Below are 24,949 nucleotides of genomic sequence, written 5' to 3'. Positions count from 1 at the left end.
CACCACGGATTTCCTGAAAAGCAAATGCAATCAAGATTAGACTGTCGCAGCAGTGCTTCGACAGACACCAAAAATTACACACAAACCCCCGGAACCCCGCCAAAGAGCACCTCAAAGGCAAGCAAGTCAGCAAAAACGGCAAGAAATTTCCACCTCATATTTGGTCCAAAACACTTTTGTCCATTATTAGAGCTTCACAGCAATGGGCCCAAAACCGTCAACTCACCCGCAAAGAAGTACAACACCCCCACAAGTGCTGAGTCTTTCTTCATTGTGCGTAATCCAGCACTCTGCTTGGAGGGAAATCGCAGTCTGGAGGAGGAGGATAGAGGAGCATGTTCTTCAGAACTTGTGAACCTGAGGAATGTAGACTGCGGCACCTTCAAATCAATAAGCAAACAAGTGAAGACAGTTCTGATGATGGTCTTGTTTTTGGGATTAGGTGATTAAAGTTTGAATTAAATTAACTGTGCAAAACAAAGAAAGAGAGACACAAAGCACACAGGAATAAAAGTGAATAAGGACGAAAAAGAAAGTTCTTGATTGATTGTCTCATTTTCAGGGCTCGGTGTCAGGGAATAAGAACAAGATTTCGTCATCATACTCTGCGAATTCAGGCTGGATGAGGTCAGTGGCACCGAACAGAGAAAAAATCCCCTCATCTACGTTGCTGTCCTCCTCGTCTTCATGCGGCGTGCTTTCTCGTACTTTGTAATCTGGTGGTATGAGGTGCTGATTCATCTTGATCATTGTCAGCCGCTCCACATTTTTGGGCGAGAGGCGGCTCCGTTTGGGAGTTACAATGCCACCAGCAGCACTGAAAACACGTTCAGAAGACACACTTGCGAGTGGGCAAGACAAATAGTTTATAGCCAGGTTGAAGAGCTGTGGCCACAATTGTTTTTTGCCATGCAAGTTCAAGTTTCAAGTTTTATTTGTTATGATAAAGGAACTCTTTCGAGGTCCACACAAAACAAAATATACATACAGAAAAGAAAAAATGCATACAATGTCCATATAACACCAAACACAAGTGAAAAAATGACATATTAATAAAAATCCAAGAAACATTTAAAGAAGCCATACAGTTTAAAACAAAACATTTCATTAGGAGGGCTAATCAAGGCCATCTGAAATGACTGGGCAGAAAGAATATTAAGTTGTAAGCAAATTGAACGTAACCATCTGCGCCTATAAGACATCAGGACTGGACAAACAAAGATTACATGATTTAAGTCCTGAACATGCTTCTGACAAAGATCACAGAGTGGAGAGTGACCATACCATCTAGCATAAAGAACTTTCAGCGGAAGCAGGTTTTGTCTTATTAAGTACATTAAGCGACGAACGCCATGAGGGATATTCCAGTACATATAAGGTTGTGCTTTCCGCAAGATGCATGAATCAATAACAGGAGTACAACCTTTTTTTAACAGACGGGAATTTCTGTCATGACAAAACCCCAATTCCCATGAAGAAATCCTCAATAGAGATTTTAATTGATAAGAGGATAAAGAAAATAAAGTTTCTTCATCCAATTTCAATTGAGCCACAGCAAATCTAAAGTTTTTTACAATCAAAGAATGTTCATTTAGATTGCCTAGCAATTCATTTTTTATAAGAAATCTCAGGGTATTAGACTCACTTTTTACTAAGCCTACAACCCAACGAATGGAGCCAGCCAAACCTTGAGCCCAGCTGCTACGAAGGCCAAGTTCCTGTCTCATAGCAGCAGTCGAACTTGCAGAACTAACAGATAGTAAACTACGCAAGATTTTTCCTTCCGTGGAAGATAAGAAACTCCATTGATTTTGCTCTATTAACTCTAAGCCATATAACAGGGAGGCAGGGACTTTTGCTCTAAATACATCTAAGAGAATTGAGAAATGCCTTCTACCTGTAGCTTTATACAAGGCTACTAAACTCTTTCCCTGTGAAATAGCCTTTCGGGAGTTGTTATCTATATGGGCTTTGTCACTGAGGTTAGTTGTGACAATTTTACCAAGGAAGGTATATGATTTCACAATTTCCAATTTTTTCTCCCCCACACACCAAGGAAAATTAAGAAATTTAGGTTTCTTCCTGCCGGAGAAACACATCACTTTGCTTTTTGCCGTATTTATCAATAGGTAATGGTTTTCGGCGTATTCAGACAGGGCCTGCAAGCGATTATTTAAGCCCTTCGGGGTAAGGTCCAAAATCAGGATGTCGTCTGCATACATGAGGCATGCAATTGGAACCCCCCCCAAGGAAGGGGCAATACCAGCACACGATGAAAGGGCAACAGGTAAATCGACAGTATAAAGGGAGAATAGCAAGGGGGCCAAAAGGCATCCTTGCTTTAACCCATTAGAGGTAAAAATTAATTTGGATAAGTCGCGTTCACCTCCCAATAGAACTCTGCACCAAGTATCTGAATAGAGTGCACGAATTAACTTAATGAGATATGAGGGCATACCCAAATCAGATAGCTTTCTCCACAGTAATATCCTATCCACCTTATCAAATGCGGTGGAAAAGTCGATGAAAGCCCCATAAACCTGCCCACCACGAACTTTAACATATTTTTCTGTGATGACTTGTAAAGCTGACAGGTTGTCAAGAGTTCCATGATTCTGTCTAAAACCTGTTTGTTCAATAGGTAAAATATTAAATTCAGTTACCCATTGATTCATTAAAGTGAGAATACATTTTGCGAAAACTTTACCTATGGCGTCAAGCAAAGCGATTTGACGATAATTTTGGGGAAGATCTCTCGCCCCTTTTTTATATAAGGGGATAATGATACTTCCTTTCCAGGAGGGGGGGACTGTTCCGCTAAGAAAACAGAACTTAAAAACTGGAAATAGAATCTTGCTCCAGAGTTCACTCTGTTGTTTCAGTACTGAGATGGGAACTTTATCTGGCCCCATCGCGCCAGAGGAACGCATGTTCATGATAGCAAATTCAATTTCCTTTTCAGAGGGACAATCAAATACGCATGAACCATCATTGAATTCCACCCTTTGTACTTGCACATTATTATTACTGTACAGTTTCTCAATGTATTGGAGCCAAATCTGTTCCTCGATGGCAATCGGAGTGGCACTGGCTCTGGTCCCACAGCCCCTGCCGATTAAAGACCAAAAATTTTTTACTTGACCATTATAAGAAGCTTCTCTCAGTTGTATCCAGAGAGAGTCTTCCTTATCACGTTTTAGACGGGCCTTAAGCCTAGCTCTCCTTCTTTTTAAAATGGACAATTTATGCTTGGCTTCTTGAGTGAATAATAAATATTGCCCCCTTATTACTTTATTAATTTCTATATTTAAAGCCCGCAAAGAAGGAGGGACTGCAAGCGATTTTTTCACCCCAGGTTTTTTTTTCGCTATTGCAATTACCAAATTTAGAAAATTAGCAAATCCTAACAGCTCTCTCCCTTCCCAGAGAGATAAGCTTTTAACAGTTTGATTCAAAAGGGGCAGCAGATTTTCAAAACAACGAAAATTCCAGAAACATTTCCCAGAGATGGAGTTAAAATTCACCAGATCCCTCTCCATACTCCAAGAGTCCACTTTCGGAAGACTAACGGAGACTATAAGCAACAACGCATTATGGTCACTAAGATTAGACTCAATGACTTTCATATTTTTCAACTTGGAGAATAGAGCATAATCAGCCATGACATAATCAATGATTGAATTACCCTTATGTGATTTATGCGTACAAGCTGCCGGGGTATCAGAAGGAAGCCTCCCATTTACTATTAAACAGTCAGCTTTATGTAGACCTTCTAAGACAAGTTTACCTCTTTTATTAGTTTTGACTTTGACAGGGAACTGGGCCAATGGGATATTTAGAGATTCTTCCCTAATTTTGTTTCTGAATAGAGCTAGCCCACAATTGGATATACTACAATTCAAATCCCCAAACAATAACACATAAGGAGGCGAAACAACATCCAACGTAGCATTTAAAAAGGAAAATAACGTCTTGAGACCATCATTATAGCAGCGATTTGGGGGGATATAGATGTTTATTATTACCAACGATCTATTGGGGCAATCCTCAAAAACATCTTTTAAGGTAATTGCTTGGAACAAATTCCCTGGATCGAGATAATGAGAATAATTCCATTTTATTCTATTTGTTAACAAACATGCTATTCCTCCTTTTGCGTGACCTCTTCTAGAGGAGGTTGCACACTTTTCCAAAACGAAAAAATCCTTTTCCAACGCTATTCTACCTTCCACCCATGTTTCTTGTAAGCAAATTATATCCACCTTGTGTGAATACAAAAAGGCTAATTTCTCCTTGTGATCTTTAAAGCCTGCTGTATTCCACGAAATGATCTTCAACTCTTTGTTAAAAATCTAAATGCGGTTTAAGGCCAGAAGAAGCTTTACTTGCTAAGACTCCCGGTAGCCAACTCCATTTAGATTGATCATCCTTCAACATTTGTTTCAAGGGGGGATTTTTATACAACACTTGCCTTTCATTCCTGGACACACATATTTTTAAATCCTCTGACCCAGAACTAGACCACTCCGTCAGCTTCAAACCCAAATGGGGAGAAGATGACAAATTGGGGAGTACCTGAGAATTACATTTTTCCCCAAAATATGGAATAACATCTATTCCTCTAATTTGCAGTTCCGCAGCCCACTGTAGAATTAGGTTTGACACTATTTTTGAATAAAATTTCACCCTTGTAGATCTCCCCAACACAGAGTTAAGGAGAAATACTACGTCCAAATCAGACGTTTGAATTAATTTTAAACCTACAATCTCTTTGAAACAACTAAGTAGGGCTGATCTATTTAAAATTAAATCAGTATCAAACAAAGGCAAAAAATCCAGAAAAAAAGTATCTACAGTTATTTTTCCTTTAATAGGACTAACTACAGTTGGGGGTACCTCTAAAGGAGGTCGTGCTAAAGGGTTAAGAGAGGGGCGACAAGAATTAGCAAAAGAGGAAGTGACCTTAGGAACCTCTTGAAAAGGCATTGCGGATGGATTAAGACAGGAAAGGGAGGGATTAACTGCGGGTGAGGTAACCCTGAGGCAAAAAGGATTCGTAGAACTAATAGGACCTAGACCCGTAGAGGCGAACTCCCCTTTCGGGGAGGCAATCAACGCTTCTACGGGAACAGGCAACTGGACAACCTTAGGGGAATGTTCTAAACTTGATTCCACCCTTTTATCAAATAAGAGTTTTCTCTGTCTTTTTTTAGAGATTCTTCGAATGGGTTTTCTCTTCTTTATTTTAATCTTTTTATGTTTTAAGGGGATCGATTCATTAACTATACCAGTATTTGTATTTGCCATACAGATCTCCTCATTTTTAGACTGAACGGAAAATATTGGAAAGAGAGAGGGAGTATCAATTTTATGGACGACAGGGAACGAGGATATTGCCTCAATTTTATCACTAATAGAAGTTATACAATTAAAACCGGCCGAAGCCGCTTTGCGGATCTTAGGATCAGCAGAAAATGCTACTGAATTCAAAGTTTTTTGGCTGTCCATGAGGAGAACAGGACAGACAGGGTCCAGGTCTAATTGATCACTTGAGGGACTCTTCTTAGGGAGCTCCATCAAGTTGGTAAACAAATGAGGGCAATCAGACTCCGGACCATTCTTCTTTTGCAGAAGCACTTTTAAAATTTGATTTACCGTATCAAAAATACATTCAGAACCTCCAACAAATTTTTCCAGTAGACTCAGAATCGAAGAAAGTATGGATTCCAAAGAAAACAAAGATTTGGAAAATAACCTCCCATCAGCATTTGGAGAATCCTCCACTACATTGTTCAGAAACGGACCAGAACAAGAAGAAAAGTTTAATTGAGTCGGTGAAAAATCTAATTTGTTAGAGGGGGTACTACTTAAAGGACCCGTACTTGAGATGGTTATAACTTCATTAGAATTTAAAATTGCCCTAGCTTTCCCCTGGAGAGATAGCAACCGATTCTTGTGGGCTGTTAAATTGATGTCAGGTAATGTAAAGTCACTGTCAGGGAGCGGCAAATTAACAGGTAAAGAAGGCAAAGGGCCAGTTGTTACTATGGCATTAGGAACTTCCACTGGAGACTCATGGGGGGAAATAATACTATCTGCAATCAAAACCTTACCACCCACCAACTCATGAGGACAAATTAGGCCTGGTTGAAATCCATTTGACAACAAGCATGAACCACTTAATATTTCGGGGCTGAGCGGTAATAACAAAGATTGACTAGGTAGCAAACTCGGGCAGGCTGAGATGTTAATAATCGTATTAGCGGCTTCCAGAGTATTGTGTTCAGAACCCTCCCTCGGGGTTTGCAAATCAGGTGACTTCTCTTTCCCTTTGTCCCACAAGTTAAAAAGCTGACACTGGCCTTTTAATTGCATGGCTGATGTAATTTTATTGCGTAAGGGATTAGATTTAGTTTTAGACCCAGATTTCCCTACTAGGACACGACCAGAACGTAATTTTTTAGCCGTCATAAGACCAGTAAAGTAAAGTAAAGCAATAATAGTCTGCAAGAGAAAATACCAAATAAGAAAATAACAAAATTGAAATCAAAGGGAGAGGGCCCAGCCCAGCCTACTGCAGCCTCTGACGGCCTCAGACGGTCCCGCCCTTGTCCCGGGCTTCTCCCGGCGCGCTCCCGCGCGCTCCCGCGTTGCGGTACCAATTGCAGGATATATAGCTGCGCTGAGGTGTGGGAGGAGCCAGCAGGGAGAGCGGGTCAGCTGTTGTATATGCCGAGGGTAAGGCGCTCCTGGGACTGGAAGTCCTGCGCCTCCCCTCGCTCGCAGCCCTGCTTTCCCCACCACCTCAGAAGCTGAAGCGCTGGAGTTTTCAAAGCGCTATCTCCGGTAGATGCAGGCGAGTGGTGAAGGCTAAAACAAAGTTAAAACAGCAGCCTCAAACAGGAAGAGCGAGTCCTTGATGCTCGCGGTCCAAGACGCCTTCAACAAATGTAAAACAGCAGGTGAGCAATCAACCAAAGCGGGAGACGAGCAGCCTTTAGCTGCGCTGAGGTGTGGGAGGAGCCAGCAGGGAGAGCGGGTCAGCTGTTGTATATGCCAAGGGTAAGGCGCTCCTGGGACTGGAAGTCCTGCGCCTCCCCTCGCTCGCAGCCCTGCTTTCCCCACCACCTCAGAAGCTGAAGCGCTGGAGTTTTCAAAGCGCTATCTCCGGTAGATGCAGGCGAGTGGTGAAGGCTAAAACAAAGTTAAAACAGCAGCCTCAAACAGGAAGAGCGAGTCCTTGATGCTCGCGGTCCAAGACGCCTTCAACAAATGTAAAACAGCAGGTGAGCAATCAACCAAAGCGGGAGACGAGCAGCCTTTAGAGATGTTTTTTGCCATGCCAATACTGCAATGGCTCATCATTAAGGAAGACCTCTGTTGAGTCATTCAGATAGTCCTGCACCATCGACTCAAGGTCATCAACTGTTCCTCCACTTTGCTTACTTTTTGCTGTGCCTGTGACATTTTTTCGAGAACCATACCCCATCAAACTTAGCCAATCCTCCTCCCCAGCCACTGTTAGTGTTGTCATTGTGTGTGGTGCAGATGATCCAGTTGCCGGTGTCTTTAACGGCTGAGAGGTCACTTGTGCCCCAGCCACAGGTGCAGAAGTGGATTCTTGTGACTGCGGATGGCCTGCTGATGCTGATGCTGATGTACTGGCTTCTCCTTCAATAACCTGCCGTTCTTTTTCAAACCTCTTGGCTGACCAGGCTAACCAATGTTTGTACTTTTGAACATCTGCATCAGCGAAAGGAAAGAATGCGTTGTCTGCCAGCGCCTTTTTGTAGCGTGGATCCAGAATAGTAGCACAAATGTAATGCTGATCTGAGTTGATGTTTTGAAGACGTTCATCACCACGTAGGCGATGTAATAATTTCTCAGACAAAATGAAATGGTTTTTTTTTTTTTCATCTTTTTCAAACTCAGAAGAAACCGCCATCAGTTGGTGCTCCAGTATGCACAACAATGGGATAGCTTTTCCCAAATTACAGTCCTCCTGGCTGACTGCACGCGTGAAGAACTCAAAAGGACGAAGCATGTCTGTCAGGCTTTTAACTATGTCCCATTGCGCCTTACTCATCCGCAGGTCCTCCTTCTGAGATGTAGCCTCTGTCAAGAAATAGTGATCGAGTACCGTATACTGCTCATGCAGACGCTCAAGCATGTAGAAGGTTGAGTTCCAACGTGTTGCCACCTCCTGGATGAGTGCTTTCACTGGCATTCCACGTTGAAGTAGCAGTCTCCGCAGATGCTTCCGGGCCTTAAAAGAATGGCTGAAATGGTTGCACATTTTGCGGCAGGTGGCCATTACCTCGAACGCTGGACTCTCTTTATCACTCAAGAATTTTTGAACTACCAGGTTGATACAGTGCGCCAAACACGGCACTCTAACATGGTCACCAAGGAACATGGCCTTAACTACATTGGCGCCATTATCCGTGGAAACATAACCAATCTTGCGTTTTAGGGGGGATAGCATTGTCAAGACCTTTTTGTCAAACTCTTCCAAAAGGTTTTCTGCTGTGTGACTTTTCTCCAAGCCAAACATGGCTAGTGTTGCATGTTTCCGAGCAGCTTTGAAAACTTGGTCCGGGTCAACACCTGCGTTTAGCTTTGCTTTAACACCTGAAAAAGAGACCCAGTGTGCAGTGATGCACATGTAATCATCGCCTGGGCCACTGGTCCACATGTCTGTTGTCAGATGTATTGTGTGAACAGCACTCTTCTGCAAAGCTGCCCCAATCGCCTGCAGCACATCTTCATGTAGTGCTGGAACCGCAACTCTGGCAAAATAGAACCGGCTCGGAACCTTCCATTTAGGGCAGAGCGTTGCAACTAATTCAAGAAAACCTACCGCTTCTACAAAAGAAAAAGGTAGAAGGTCCACAGCTAGCATTTTAGCCAGCTTAGTGTTATACAGACGCGTCAGTGGGTGGTTGCGTTCATATGGCACGTCTGAAGTAAGCATTGTTCTAATGTTGCCCTGGACCAAGCATTTACGGGCTGATAATGACTTCGTTGACCCAATTTTGCTCGCTGGTGAACTTTTGTGCGTTGGTGTCTCACTCGCTCCAACACTCTTAGTGTGCCTCACATTGGGTGTGCTGCTGACAGGGGTACTGGGTGTAAGGGAAGTGTTTGACACGTCTTCTTCCTGCTCGTCAACATCAGATGAAACATCAACGTTTCCTTGATTTTGGCCTTTCTTGATCGCAGCTAGGTGCGCAAACCATTTGACAGCGTGCTTTCTCTCAAGATGACCACTCTGGCCGCCGGTACCATAGTTGGTACCTGACTTACCACGACTAACTGCAAGCTTACAAAGGGTACAAATGGCAAACTTTGGATTTTTAAGACAAACAGTAAAGAAGTCCCAAACTGGGGACTTGAAGTGTCTGTGGGACCTGGAGGAGGCGGCGATACTGGTGGTGGTGGTCATGAAGCTAATGCCAGATGAAGTGGAGGATCTGGATTGCCCAACTTTTGTACGTTTTCCACTTTCACCGCCACTAATTAAGGTCGAGGTTGACGGAGGTCTCTTCTTGCCAGAAAGAAATATGGAAGCGGGACGAGTTGGTGTACTACTTAACTCCAATGATTGTGGTGTTTCCACTGCCTCCTCATCGACAACATCATCATCATCATCATCACGCGCAGCAGCTCTTCGGGCTAGGGTCAAAATGTCTGTTTGCTGCATGCCCGCTGGGGCTGCAGTGACCTTTATGATGACTGGGTCGTCGTTGGCAGAGTCTTCATCAGCAGCAGTATCCGCCACTTCTTGTTGAGCCTCATCACACTCCATAAGTCTGAGACTTTGGACGAGCTTCCTTTTACGCTTAAGTACCTTTGTTGGATCATGGTGTGCCTCACTCTCAGACGGCTGTGGTGCTGGTTCCCAAGTTTGATCCGTATCATCAGAAGGAGGTGTGCTTGAAGAGGATGTAGACACTACCCTTGATCTCTTCCTTGCTAGGGTTGTGGAAGACAATGAAGGATCAGCAGGAGGAGTGGCTTCCTCAAATGATACCTCGCCTTGATTGTCGATTTCCTGATGTGCCCCTACTTCGGGAGGAACAACTATTGTGGGCACTTGTGACCCTCCATGCACCTCTGCTTGCGCATCTCCTTGCGCTGCCTCTCCTTCCACATGTACTTGGGCTTGTACTTGCACATGTGATTGTTGTTGCGGCTGTGGTTGTTCAACACTCGTCAGATGAGCTACAACAACCTGTGTTGATTGAGGGACATTGCTGCTGCTTTCTTGCGATGAGCCAACATCACTGGTCGATGGTGATTGAACAACTATACTGGCTGCCTCTGCAGCACTCAAGGGCTTGGACTTATGTTGGCGTGGTGGTGGTGGTGGCACTGAGCCCAATGGAGCGGGGGGGTGCTGCCAGCTTGGTCCCCAGCAGATCCCGCTGCTGCTGCTGCAGGCATACTTTTTTTTTTACTCCCAAAAAAAGGGGCGGGCGGCACACCAGTCTCCTTGGTAACTTGCTTCTTCTGCTCCTTACTGGCACCTTTCTTGCTAGAGGAGCTACGGGTTACTTTTTTTGGGGCCATCCTCTTCAGAGCAGGTCAGCAGGCAGCAGTTGCACGAGTTGCAGAGGGTTCTGTGTCCAGACGTGACGTCGCGTGACGTTATGCTGCACACACCGCTGCAGGACTTCTTCCTGGCACTGGTGGTTCTCTTGAGTCTTCTTGTGCACCTAAAAGCAATGGAAGACAGAGGAACATCAGTTCAGTTATACACCCCAAAAATTCGACAAAACACAGAAAAATGAGCACAATCCCATGCCATCCTTGATGTTTACATTGAAGACACCCCACAGAAAGACTACGGACATGCAAGTATGCAACACTCACTACCCCTGGGCATAATGGATGAAAAGTAGGCAAAATAAGTGCAGGCCTCAGACACTGCCTCTCCTCAAAATGGCCCCTTACACCCCAGGCACATGTTGCCTGTACCAGCCAGCACTCAAGATGGCCACCACCACCACCCACATGGCCAGTCCACATCAACAGTACACCCCCAAAAAACAGAAAAACAGCCAGAAATCACCACAATCCAACGCCATCCATGATGTTTACATTAAAGAGAGTGAGACCACACCACAGGCACACTCAGTCCATGCACCACCCACCACCCCTGGGCAAAAGGCCACACCAGCAGCCCCCCAAAAACGACAAAAAACAATAAAATAAGCCCAATCCCAGCCCATCCATGGCCTCAATTATGTTTAAATTCAAGAAGACACCCCACAGAAAGACTAGGCCCATGCAACACTCACCACCCCTGGGCAAAGGGCCCCACCAGCAGGCCCAAAAAAACGACAAAAAACAATAAAATCAGCACAATCCCAGCCCATCCATGGCCTCAATGGTGTTTAAATTCAAGAAGACACCCCTCAGAAACACTAGGCCCATGCAACACTCACTACCCCTGGGCATAATGGATGAAAAGTAGGCAAAATAAGTGCAGGCCTCAGACACTGCCTCTCCTCAAAATGGCCCCTTCTTACACCCCAAGCACATGTTGCCTGTAGCAGCCAGCACTCAAGATGGCCACCACCACCACCCACATGACCAGTCCACATCAACAGTACACCCCCAAAAAACAGAAAAACAGCCAGAAATCACCACAATCCAATGCCATCCATGATGTTTACATTAAAGAGAGTGAGACCACACCACAGGCACACTCAGTCCATGCACCACCCACCACCCCTGGGCAAAAGGCCACACCAGCAGCCCCCCAAAAACGACAAAAAACAATAAAATAAGCACAATCCCAGCCCATCCATGGCCTCTATTATGTTTAAATTCAAGAAGACACCCCACAGAAAGACTAGGCCCATGCAACACTCACCACCCCTGGGCAAAGGGCCCCACCAGCAGGCCCAAAAAAACGACAAAAAACAATAAAATCAGCACAATCCCAGCCCATCCATGGCCTCAATGGTGTTTAAATTCAAGAAGACACCCCTCAGAAACACTAGGCCCATGCAACACTCACTACCCCTGGGCATAATGGATGAAAAGTAGGCAAAATAAGTGCAGGCCTCAGACACTGCCTCTCCTCAAAATGGCCCCTTCTTACACCCCAAGCACATGTTGCCTGTAGCAGCCAGCACTCAAGATGGCCACCACCACCACCCACATGACCAGTCCACATCAACAGTACACCCCCAAAAAACAGAAAAACAGCCAGAAATCACCACAATCCAATGCCATCCATGATGTTTACATTAAAGAGAGTGAGACCACACCACAGGCACACTCAGTCCATGCACCACCCACCACCCCTGGGCAAAAGGCCACACCAGCAGCCCCCCAAAAACGACAAAAAACAATAAAATAAGCACAATCCCAGCCCATCCATGGCCTCTATTATGTTTAAATTCAAGAAGACACCCCACAGAAAGACTAGGCCCATGCAACACTCACCACCCCTGGGCAAAGGGCCCCACCAGCAGGCCCAAAAAAACGACAAAAAACAATAAAATCAGCACAATCCCAGCCCATCCATGGCCTCAATGGTGTTTAAATTCAAGAAGACACCCCTCAAAAACACACTAGGCCCATGCAACACTCACTACCCCTGGGCATAATGGATGAAAAGTAGGCAAAATAAGTGCAGGCCTCAGACACTGCCTCTCCTCAAAATGGCCCCTTACACCCCAAGCACATGTTGCCTGTAGCAGCCAGCACTCAAGATGGCCACCCACCACCACCACCCACATGGCCAGTCCACATCAACAGTACACCCCCAAAAAACAGAAAAACAGCCAGAAATCACCACAATCCAATGCCATCCATGATGTTTACATTAAAGAGAGTGAGACCACACCACAGGCACACTCAGTCCATGCACCACCCACCACCCCTGGGCAAAAGGCCACACCAGCAGCCCCCCAAAAACGACAAAAAACAATAAAATAAGCACAATCCCAGCCAATCCATGACATGAATTATGTTTAAATTCAAGAAGACACCCCACAGAAAGACTAGGCCCATGCAACACTCACCACCCCTGGGCAAAGGGCCCCACCAGCAGTCCCAAAAAAAGGACAAAAATCAGCACAATCCCAGCCCATCCATGGCCTAAATGGTGTTTAAATTCAACAAAACAGTTGTATCATGCACCCCTAACCAACCCTGGTCCTACTGGATACTGTGGCTACCCACAATATAATTTATTTAATGTTCTGAAAAAGTTCCAACATTTTACTTGCAGCAACTGTAATGCCCCAAACAAACTTACTTGTGAAAGTTGATTTCTAATCCAAAAGTGATCCAAAGACAGTCAAAAAGGCCTCAAATCCAAATATCCAGCAGCACCCACAAAAAGTAATCCTTCCAGCTCCAGATCCAAATGAAAGTGACCAGGAGATGGACAAAGCACTGGGAGGAGCCTGCTGGACAGGAACAGGAAGTTGGAGACTGTGGGGCACTTCCTTCCTCCCCCCCCAAAATGGACTCCTTGCAAAAAAAAAAGGCCATGCAAATGTCAACCTGAGGAGTGATTCTGATAAAAATCATAATTTTCTGAAGGTTTATCCTGTTTGCTGGTGATTTTCTTGTGCGAAATTGCAAAATCTCTATTTCGCAAGTGCGAGATTGTTCCTTTCCGCCGCAACTACGTGTTCGCAATTGCGAACTCTCGCGAGGTGTGCTGTGCAAGGTGGCAAGCCGCGAGTACGTATTCGCGGGCGACAAACTCCCGCGGGAACACGCAGCAAGATCTAAAATGGCGCGTCACTCGCAAAGAAAAACAACTCGGCAAACGCTAAAATGACGGAAAGTGAACGCCGTGCACCACGCCGTGCGCCGCAACCAAGCAAAAAATCCGCCGCGAGCGGATTCACGGATTTTCGACAAATTCGCGAGCGTTCGCGGATTGCGGATTTGCCGAAAATCCGAAAAATCCGCGAGCGGAGCGGATTTTACGCCCATGCTTACTCCTCACTTCCTGGGGGCCCAGTCCAGGCCCAATATATCACTCCTTCCTTTCTAGGCGCTATTAGGTGCAGCGCTTGTGTGGGGCTAGGTCCACTAGTCTCAGGGACCTAGGAGGGCCCTCCTTCTTTAGGGGGCCGGGGGACAGAGCAGTAGGCACTACTGTGCCAGGTCAACAGCCAGTGGGGGCTTCAGCTAAACAGGGCGGTAGGCTGGCACCATCCTCCACTGCAGTGTGGCCCTCCACCTGAACTGCAGCCTGAACTCCTGAAGTGGGGCTTCCACTAGCCCTGGGGACAGTAGAGGGGGGATAGATGGGTGCAGGGTTCAGCACACAGACCCAAGTGGCGGTATCCCCTGGCAGCGGGTCTCCTCACGTTCCTGTCCCAGCTCTGTCTCTGCACATGGTGACACATCCCCCTTATTTATAACCCCCTCATCTCCACCTCCCAGACAGTGCCAGCAGCTTCTGGAATTCTCTGGGGAACTGGTGTACACTGGCTCAGGGTGAGGAGTAGAGCACCCTGGGTGCCAGGCTTTCCCTCCAAATGCTGGGGTGGCTGGGCACCTAACGACTAGACCGCTAAGCTACTGCAGTCAGGTGGCAGAACGCACAGCCATGGCATCCATTTTAAATGCAGCATTCCAACAGGGTACATCTTACACAATGGGGGAAAATAAGTGCTCACACCATTGCATGACATTACACATTGAACAGGGCATCCCATACCTCACATGGCCTATACAAATTTCTTTACCATGGGGGAGACATCCCAAAATAGGGGGGGGGCGAAAAGCGAAAAGATTTTGGGGAAAAAGGGCCAAGTCCAACAATAAGAAACACACTTTTTTTGACTCCTCCCCCCTTTTTCTCGTCTTTTGCTTGATGGATCATCCCAAAACTTTCCATGCACAACTTGAACTACTGCCACACTTTTTGGGGAAAGTTTCATGAAGATTTGTCAAACTGCACCAAAGTTACAGGCAAGTCCAAAAATGCTTTTACAATGGAAACAAGGTCCTAACTATAACGACCTACTGGCAACAGCACCCCCCCAAAACAAAAAATCTATATATTACCTACTGATGGTCGCCAGTAGGTAGTTATAGTTACAACGTGTGGCGCGTTTTAAGTTGGGGGATTAAGTCCCCTTGAATCCTGAGGGCCCCTGGGGGCCAACTAGCCCACCAGGTACCTCCAGTAAGCGCTTGGGAGCTGTGTTGCAGAGAAGTGGTCCGAGGTCACGCCCCTTTTCACACCTCTCTGCAATGCAGCTCTGTGGCACTTACTGGAGGTACCTGGTGGGCCAGTTGGCCCCCAGAGACCATCAGGATTCAAGGGGAATTAATCCTCCAACTTAGATCCCGCCAGGGGGCGCGTTTGCACAGTGGTGAAGGGAGGGGGCGGGGCCTGATGTGACATGTGTGTACTTATGTAATCAGTCCACCAAAACCCAAGCACTTATAAATTCACCATGCACTCTCCTTGGAGCACTCTAATCCTCCAGTCACTACCCATTCACTCATGCAATGACCCAATCACTAACTCATGCACTGCTACAATACCCTGAGCAGTACCCATGCAGTCCAGCCATTGCCCTGTCACTAACCCTGGGTATAGTATGCATAGTAGAGCTACCCGTAGCTACGCGAAGTGCACTTCGCAATACGTGATCCACGCAAACTGCATAGTGTGGTAGGAAAAATTATGTTCGCACTGATTGCACAGTGCCAGATGCTTGTCCTCACTGTGCAATCATTACGAACTGCATCTTGCACATTGGAAATAGTCGTTTTCTGGAGCTCGAGTAGATTTGTACACGAGCAGCAGCTTTCTCAACGTGGACTGGTAATTTCTCATCGCGAGCGGTCGCGAGCATAAGCGACTACTTGCAATGAGCAACCTGACCTCCCCGCGTTGAGAATCTCGCCGGGAGGTATATTTTCCATGCTCGCGATCGGCAACTTGATGTTGCTGATTGTGAAGGAGGAAAAAGTCTCGCCGGGATGTTGATTTTGCTCGCTCGCGGTCGGTCACTTGACGTTGAGGACCGCGAGCAAGCAAAAAATGTCCGCTACGCGTTTTTGCACAGTGCTACATGCAATTTGTGTTGTGCGTAGTAAATGTAAATGTAAATGTATTGCGACTTATATAGCGCACGTATCACCCGAAGGTATCAAGGCGCTTGCTTAGGGAACCCGTCCTGGTATTCCCCTGTGAGATACCCCGGCAGGGTATCCACAAGGTGAAAGCCAGGCATCCCGCCGCGAGGAGCCGTAGTGGAGATTAAGCAAGCTATTGCCCAGAGTCGCAGAGTGTGACCCCGTGAGTCGAGTAGGCACCGGAGCGAGAATTGTCGAGTCCGTGGAATTTTTGAGCCCGAGACCCGCCGAGGCGGGGAATCGAACCCTGGTCCACGGCCGATCTCAGCATCCGGGTCTGCCGCCTCTAACCACTGAGCCACGCTTCTCCACTCTAGAATAGCACAAACTATGCATGCTCCGTGAGCGTAGCATAGTTCTATGCCCAGGGTTACCTGTCACTACCCATGCACTCCTCCAATCACCCAGTGAGCACTATGTACTTATCCAATCACTCCGCCAAAACCCATGCACTTATACATTCACCATGCACTGTCCTTGCAGTACTCTAATCATCCAATCATTACCCATGTACTTATGCAATGACCCAGGCACTAATACAAGCACCGCTACAATCCTCTGAGCACTACCTCTGCAGTCCAGCCATCGCCCTGTCAGTACCCATGCACTCTTTCAATCACCCAGCCAGTACCATGTACTTATCCAATTACTTCACCAAAACCCAAGCACTTATATATTTCATCAAAACCCAAGCACTTATAAATTCACCATGCACTCTCCTTGTAGTAGTCTAATCTTCCAGTCAGTACCCATGTACTCGTGAAATGACCCATGCACTAACACATGCACCGCTACAATCCCCTGTGCACTACCCATTCAGACCTCTAACCACCTACACAGTACTGATTCACTCCTCCAGTTACCCAGGTGTACCCATGCAGTCCAGAAATCCCTCTGTCACTACCCATGCACTCCTCAAATCACCCATCCAGCATCATGTACTTATCCAATCACTCCGCCAAAACCCAGGCAGTTATAAAATCACCATGCACTGTCCTTGCAGCACTCTAATCATCCAGTCACTACCCATGTCCTCATGCAATGACCCAGGCACTAACACATGCACTGCTACAATCCCTGATTACTACTGATGCAGTCCAGCCATCTCCTTGTCACTACAGATGCACTCCTCCAATCACCCAGCCAGCACCATGTACTTATCCAATCACTCCGCCAAAACCCAATCACTTATAAATTCACCATGCACTTTCCTTGCAGAACTCAATTCATCCACTCAGTACCCATGTACTCATGCAATGACCCAGCCACTAACTCATGACAAATACAGTGGAAGTCATGCTAATCACAGGGGTACCCCAACGCATAGTGTTCCCTAGTGTATGTAGTCACTGTATTCTAAGTGTCTTTTAGCATAGCACTGGCTCTGGTCCTGGTTAGTCAGAGCCAGTTACCACCAGTACCCGTCAGTAAAACGTTGGGGGCACAGGGGGACTTTCTACTCCTCTGTTGGTTCTTTCTGCACATCTCTTGCTTCTTCCTGCACTTTTGTTTGTCTCTCTGAACTTCGGTTGACTCTTTCAGCATTTGTCTTGCTTTTTTCTGTGCTTTTCTTCCTCTTTCATGTCCTACCTTTGTAGGCAGAGTTAGAAATTAGCATTTAAAAAACCATTGAAATTCACTGAAAAAACCATAGGTTTTAGGCACGTTATAGTTAGAAATTAGCAGTTAAAAAAACATTGAAATTTACTGAAAAAACATAAGTTTCAGGTATGTTATAGTTAGAAATTAGCATTTAAAAAATCTTAGAAATTCACTGAAAAAAACGTGGGTTTCAGGGACGTTATAGTTAGTTGGACAATTCACTCATACAAAGCCATAGAAATTCCCCCGTTATAGTTAGTTTAGCTAACTATAGCTCGCGCCCGGCAATACACTGCTGATGACGTCACATATTACATCATTCATGACATGGTCAGTGACGTCACTGATGACATCTCAAATGACATCACTGATGACATCATCCAAGTGTTAATACGATGCACCTCCTCACACTCTAATATAACCTTTGATGCACCCACTTTTAAATATAGACTGTCATTCTCGAAACCATCGACACACCAATACCAGTTACTATCTACACACTCACTGATTCCTAGGTCTACACACACATCCACTCATTAAACCCATACAATCACTCTTACATGTAGTCACTCATCAATACAACACTATCATAATCACTCATACACCTATACAGACACTCACACACAACCACTCATCCAGAGTTACTCACACACCTAGGCAGTCATGCAAAGAATCAATGACACTTCAATTTACTGACCTATACAGTTATACCCACACCACATCACTTATTCAAACAGAAACAAATGCATACTTACTCTCTTCTACAATCACTGATACAAATCCACACGCATCCATACAGCCACTCTCATTATCACTGACTCTTATAGTCATGTATATACTTCAATTTTCACATACACTGCTTTTTACATATGGAGTTACTTGGACATGTACCATTGAGTCATCCATTCACTCACCAACACACCCATTCACACACTCACCCACACTTACAGCTGTTTAAACAGGCACTCATGAACCCATACACCCAGTGAATCAACCACTCAAACATGTATGTACAGAGTGACACACTTCCCATGCAGCCACACACACACTCTGGCACCCATACAAATACTCTGGCAACCAATCAATAACTCATATAGACACTCATGTAGCTACTGACCAACCCATGCATTAGCTTATACAACAGCATAGAGACTGATACGGACATTCACCCAGTTTGGTCACTAACCCATGCATTCAGAAAGACAAATGAAATAACTCCCTTAAAAAGTCCGTCACACTCCTACTAAATCCACCATCAAGACACTTATACGCCTACTCATTCTTTAATACACCTTGCTATATACATATAATACATATTTAAACTTTAAAGAAAACACATTCACTGGATGATGTCATCAGTGATGTCATTTGAGATGTCATCAGTGATATCATCAGTGATGTCACTGACCATGTCATGAATGATCTAATATGTGACGTCATCAGCAGTGCATTGCAGGGGCGCAAGTTATAGTTAGCTGAACTAACTATAGCGGGGGAATTTCTATTGTTTTGCACGAGTGAAATGTCCAACTAACTATAACGTGCCTGAAACCTATGTTTTTTTCAGTGAATATATATGTATATATATCTAAAGTATTCCGTTTGCCTTCAGGATACTCGCCACGCACGGACACAGACCACCAGATCAGTGCATCAAGTTCAGTTTATTGCTGTGCCGACATGTATATAAAACAATATTCTTCATTTTTTAACGAGATTAGTGTGAAATGGAATTTTATTTTTGATATTTTTGTTCTTACCATTATAAGTATAGGGAGATACTATTTTTGTAAATTATATTTTTGTCACAATATTTTTAGTACACAATATTATTGTTGTCGATATTGTATCAGTTATCTCAAGAAGCACATCTTCCAGCACAAAAACAATCCTTAGAGGCTTTTTCCTCTGTCTAAGTCTGCAGCAGCAGAAAGAGGAAATAACGAGGAGAACTAAAGATATTTATCCTCGTTGCGCCACTATCTGGAGGCCGTACTATTTTGACGGTTCACCAGGAACACCCATGCTGCACCCATGTAACTCCTTCCTGGCACAGAGGAAAGCAGGTCAGCGACTTTCACTGCCTTGTGTTACTCTAGATTTACCAAACCATCCAGTGACCTAAGGATTGCGTGGCACTTGCGACACCTTACTAGGTGCTAGGGCAATGCAATCCTATGATAAATCTGGCCCTTGGTATATCAGAATAACCTCCTTCCTGTACATACATGTAAGTTCTCGCTCCAGCAGTCTTGGCTGTTCTCCTAAAGCATAGGGTCCTGGCACAGGCCATAATCAATAACAGCAGGGCTACATGCTTACTGTTTAGTAATCTGGAATTTCACTGTCAATCTTGATCTGTTTCTCAAAGAATAGGAAATTACAAAGTAAACAAGGCTTGTGCTGGCTTTCTGATGGAGCAGAGCACTGCATGAGCTGTGACTCACACCTTTGTTACTGTGATGTGTGAAATGCTTGCAAACGTCTCAGTGATGCGCTCTGTATTTTTCCTTTGGATACATTATACTTATAGACGGAAGCAGGTCACCCATTAAATTATGCTCAAAGAATGACACTTCCAGAAGGGAAACAGGGAAGCTGACAAGCTGTTTGTCTACAACTTTAGAAAGGTGGCAGTTTGCTTCTATTTATATATTTATTTTGTATAGTGCTATATGCAATTTGGGTGGTGCCACGTGGGTGGTAGCACAGAGCTTCAGAGGAGTGATTGCATTTGATGGTATTTTCTGGTGAATTCTCTAGCTGTGGGCCAAAATCAATAGTTTTAATTAGCAGGTGATATTGGTCATGCACCAGGACAGGCAAGTACTGTGCATGGATCGATGGAACTGCTGGTTTGTTGATGAAGAAAGCAGGGATAGAGTAGCGCCCCATGTTAACAAAGGCACTGATTTTTAACAGGCTGTCTGCAGCATTTCTGCCATGTTGAGAGACCAAGTGCCCAGGAAACAGGCAGACTAGCCCGAGACTCTGCGACTAGTGTAGTTTGATTTTCTTGGTTGATAAGGCTTGGTGTGTGTGTGTGTGTTTTTTTTTTAACAGAGTTTTATATAGCGCAAACTTGACCCGAATCGGGTATCATAGTGCTTTAAATAGCACCAGTTTCGTTGCACGAGGACACATTCATTTTTTTTAGGCACGGGGAGATTAAGTAATTTGCCCAGAATCAAAGGATGCTCAGTGTCATTGCTGAGACTCGAACCAAGTTCCCCAGATTGGAGGTCAACCTCCCTAGCCGTTAGGCCAACTCCTCTCTCTTCATCTTTTAATGTCAATAAAGGTGATTGTTGGTCATATCTTAGCAATGGCCTGCCACATCACAAATAATGAAGAAGAACTCTATATTCTCCCAGTCCCTATCAACACAAACAGAATATCCCATCCAAAACAAATAGGAAACAACATGAACAACCTCCAATCCATTACCCACAACCCTGCAAACCACGAGCCGAACTTAAAATGCTCCTCAAAACCGATTTCCTGGGAGGAGGAGCTTCGCGCGCAACCAAGATGGCCGCGTGTGCTTAGGGCTCCCGAGACCCTCGTAACCTCCCGCATCTATCCTGTCGTTTATCCTGTCCTTCATTGATGTTTTTGTTAAGGCGAACCACGAGTGAGGCGAAACCTGCTTTCAGATTTTGAATCGGACCCCGGGAGCCGGAGTTACGGTGCTCAGAAGATTGCGGCCTACGTCTCTGTGATGCCCGGCCGTGGAGTTGGCATGGTGCCCGGGCCGTAGTTGAACAACATTGGCTTGAAGGGGCTGGGACGACCGGTCCGGTTACTTTCACTTTTGGTTTTGCTTCCAGAGAGAGCTGTGACTGGAAACTTGCCCACCCCTGAGCCTGAGGACGGCCGCCCAGTGTCACCCACAAGTGTGATTTTCATCGTCTTGCCGAGTTTGGAAGACATTCGGCCTGTGCCCTCTGAATGGGGCTGCCTCCGCCCAAGGAGACCAGGGGCCGCCCTCCTCCTGTCTCGTCTCTCCTATTCAAGTTAACCTATCTCCCGCAATGACGGGGAAACCAGAGGGTGAAAAGCAGAAACTTAAGACCACTCGGAGGGGTGGCTATACCCAGACTAATATCATGGATCGATATGCCCAAGCTAAGGGATCTCCTGGCGGATCTGGTAGGTCGCAGGAGGACACGAGAGATCCACCGACTTTGGCTAATGAGCTGACCCTGCAAGATGTCATGGCCGCTATTGACAGGATTAAATCCTCATTAGGGCAACAAATGGAGACTCTCGCCCATAAGCTCGATACTGTGGCGATTGATGTCAACCTGATCCGCACAGACCTGGCAAAAACTAATGAGAAGGTAAAATCTCTGGATATCAAGACTTCTAGTCTGACGGGTGATGTCGCTGATCTACAGACGGAGGTCCGTCACCTGAAGACTACCAGTGATCTCCTTACACGTCGCTGGAGGATTATGAAGGGAGGGCTAGGCTGAACAATGTCCGTATTATTGGAGTCCCGGAGAAGGCGGAAGATCCAGCAGCTGACCTCTTTGTTGAGAACCTTTTTGTTGGCCACCTCGCACCTAAAGGACTGAGTAAGTTCTTTACGGTTGAACGGGCTCACAGAGTTCCGGGTGGCAAACCGAAGTTGGGTGCCCCACCGCGGCCTATCATTGCGAGGATTTTCAATTTTCGTGATAGAGACGCTATCCTGCAGGCCTCACGGATGGGTGGACCTAAAAAGTTTAAAAATACAAATATTAGCTTCTCGGTTTCCTGGGGGTGAAGAGAAGACTGCGTGATATGGGACTCAAATATGCCATGCTTTTCCCGGCCAAGTTGAGGATCCAACATGCTGAGCGGACTTATTTTTTTTGATCGACCAGAGGTGGTGGCCAACTGGCTGGACACTCTACCGAACCAACATCTGTCGGAGGAGCAGTTTGGCGCAGCGGAGGGCGGACAGGCGGAACAGGAATAGTCGCCAGTTGCTTGGTTCCTGGGGTCTTTCGTGGACCATGAACTGTGGTTCGATAATCCTGACATGTGATTTAATGTACATTTGGGGGGTTGCGGGGCTATTGGTGGGTCTTTTTTCCTCCTCTGAGTGTCTTTTTGTAGTTTAGTTAAATGTGGGGGCGACAGGCACACTGCAAGTTTGGGTGGCTTTTTAGTATTACGCAGGGGTGCAGAGTGGGGGGCTTTGTAACGGGATGTTGGTGGGGGGGATGGGAGGTTCTGTTGGGGTGTGTGTGTGTTTTCTTGCAAGGTACCGTATCCTTAGATCGTTTCATCGAAGTGTTAGGGTCTTTCTGGGGATGGATCTTCTTTCTTCTTCGGGATGGGGGTAGAGGGCTGAAACTAATGAGTGGGAATGTGAATGGGCTAGGGGATAGGATAAAACGTGGGGTGGTGTTGCAACTGTTGAAACGTCTCTCCCCTGATGTGGTCCTTCTTCAGGAGGGCGCACTTGATTGGTAATACTTGTCATGCTATGAATAGGAAGGGGTATCGTCTGGTCGCACATGCTGGGTTTTCCTCCGGCTCTAAAGGGGTTGGAATCCTCATTAAGAATTCTCTCCCACTGGAGATTGACTCCATGGTTCTTGATGATAGAGGGCGCTACGTCGCTCTTACGGGTAGGTGGGAGGGCCGCACCCTCTCTCTGGTTTCGGTATATGTCCCCCCTGGCCTGCAATCGACTACTTTCGCGAACATGGAGCGGGTTATTCTCGCTCTCCCTGAGGGGTCACCGCTTCTAGGTGGTGATTTTAACGCAGTTGTTTCCGGTGTGGTTGATCGACACCCGCCCAGGGATCTAAAGGGATCGCAGAGCTGGCTCCATGGATTCCTTGACACTTTAGGTCTGGTAGATTGTTGGAGATTGTTACATCCTGCTCAACGGCAGTATACGTTTCACTCGGGCGCTCATGGTAGCCTCTCTAGGATTGATTATGTTTTGGTACCGGTTGCGCAGGCTCTTTCTATCACTGAGGTCAAGCATTTGGCTCAGGGAATTTCGGATCATTCTCCACTATGACTTCGGATGTAGTTAGATTCTGGGTCCGAGGGACGGGTTGCTCCGATTAACCCTTGGTATCTCCGAAACCCTAAAACTCGCACTGCTCTGGTAAAATCTCTTGAACTGTATTTTTTGGAAAACGAGGGTTCTGTTTCGTCAGCGGTATCGCTTTGGGAGGCTTTCAAGACCGTCCTTAGGGGTCAGGCCCTGTCGTTGATAGCGGGTGTTAAGAAACGGAGAGATGAGGCGGTGGTTAAGCTGAAGACAGAGACAGCGGACTTGGAGCTTGACCTGGAGCGGGGGGTCACCCGTGCCAAGACCCATGTTCTGCGACTAAAACAACTTGAGTACAGGACATTGGTTACTGATGTGGCTAAGGCCATGAGTAGGGAGCAGCAGGGACGTCTGTATGACGTGGGAGACAAAGCTGGTAAATTGATTGCGTGGCTGGATAAGAAAGATCGAGCCAATCGGGTGGTGCCTGTGATAGAGACGGCTGCTGGTGCTTGGATCTCTGACCCTAAGGAGATCGTTCAGTGTTTTGCAGATCACTTCAAAACAGTGTACTCCTCTGTGTCGGACAGGCCGGAGGAGGACTCACATCTATTGTTGCGTGATATCGCTTTGCCGCGGCTCTCTGACGTCGATAGGGACCAAATGGATGCCGCAATAACAGCTGATGAGGTGACTCTTGCGATTCGTTCCTTGCATTCGGGGAAAGCAATGGGTCCCAATGACCTGCCTATTGAACTTTACAAGTTGCGCCCTGACAAGATGGCTCCCTATCTCCGAGATATGTTTCTGGTGACTCGGGAGTGTGTCTCTCTCCCCCATGATCAGCGTTTAGCAACCATTGTGGTGATCAATAATGAGGGGAAGCCGAGAGATAAGTGTGCGTCGTACCAACCTATATCCCTTTTAAATGCTGAACCTAAGATCCTTGCGAAAGTATTGGCTAACCGATTGATCACTGTTATTAGCGAGTTGATACATCCGGATCAATCCGGTTTTATCCCACATAGAAACACCGCCCTGAATCTTATGAGACTGCATGGTGTTCTCGCGAGAGCTGCGACGTTGCGTGAGCCGGCCATCTTGGCGTCGCTGGATGCCACGATGGCTTTCGATAACGTGGAATGGCCATATTTATGGGCCGCGTTGGCTAAGTTTGGGTTCGGACCCGGTTTTATTGGCTGGGTGAGGCTA

Source organism: Lissotriton helveticus, chromosome 2_1 (assembly GCF_964261635.1).
Source record: "Lissotriton helveticus chromosome 2_1, aLisHel1.1, whole genome shotgun sequence".
Lineage (NCBI taxonomy): Eukaryota > Metazoa > Chordata > Amphibia > Caudata > Salamandridae > Lissotriton > Lissotriton helveticus.
Note: the sequence above shows the minus strand (reverse complement) of the source record.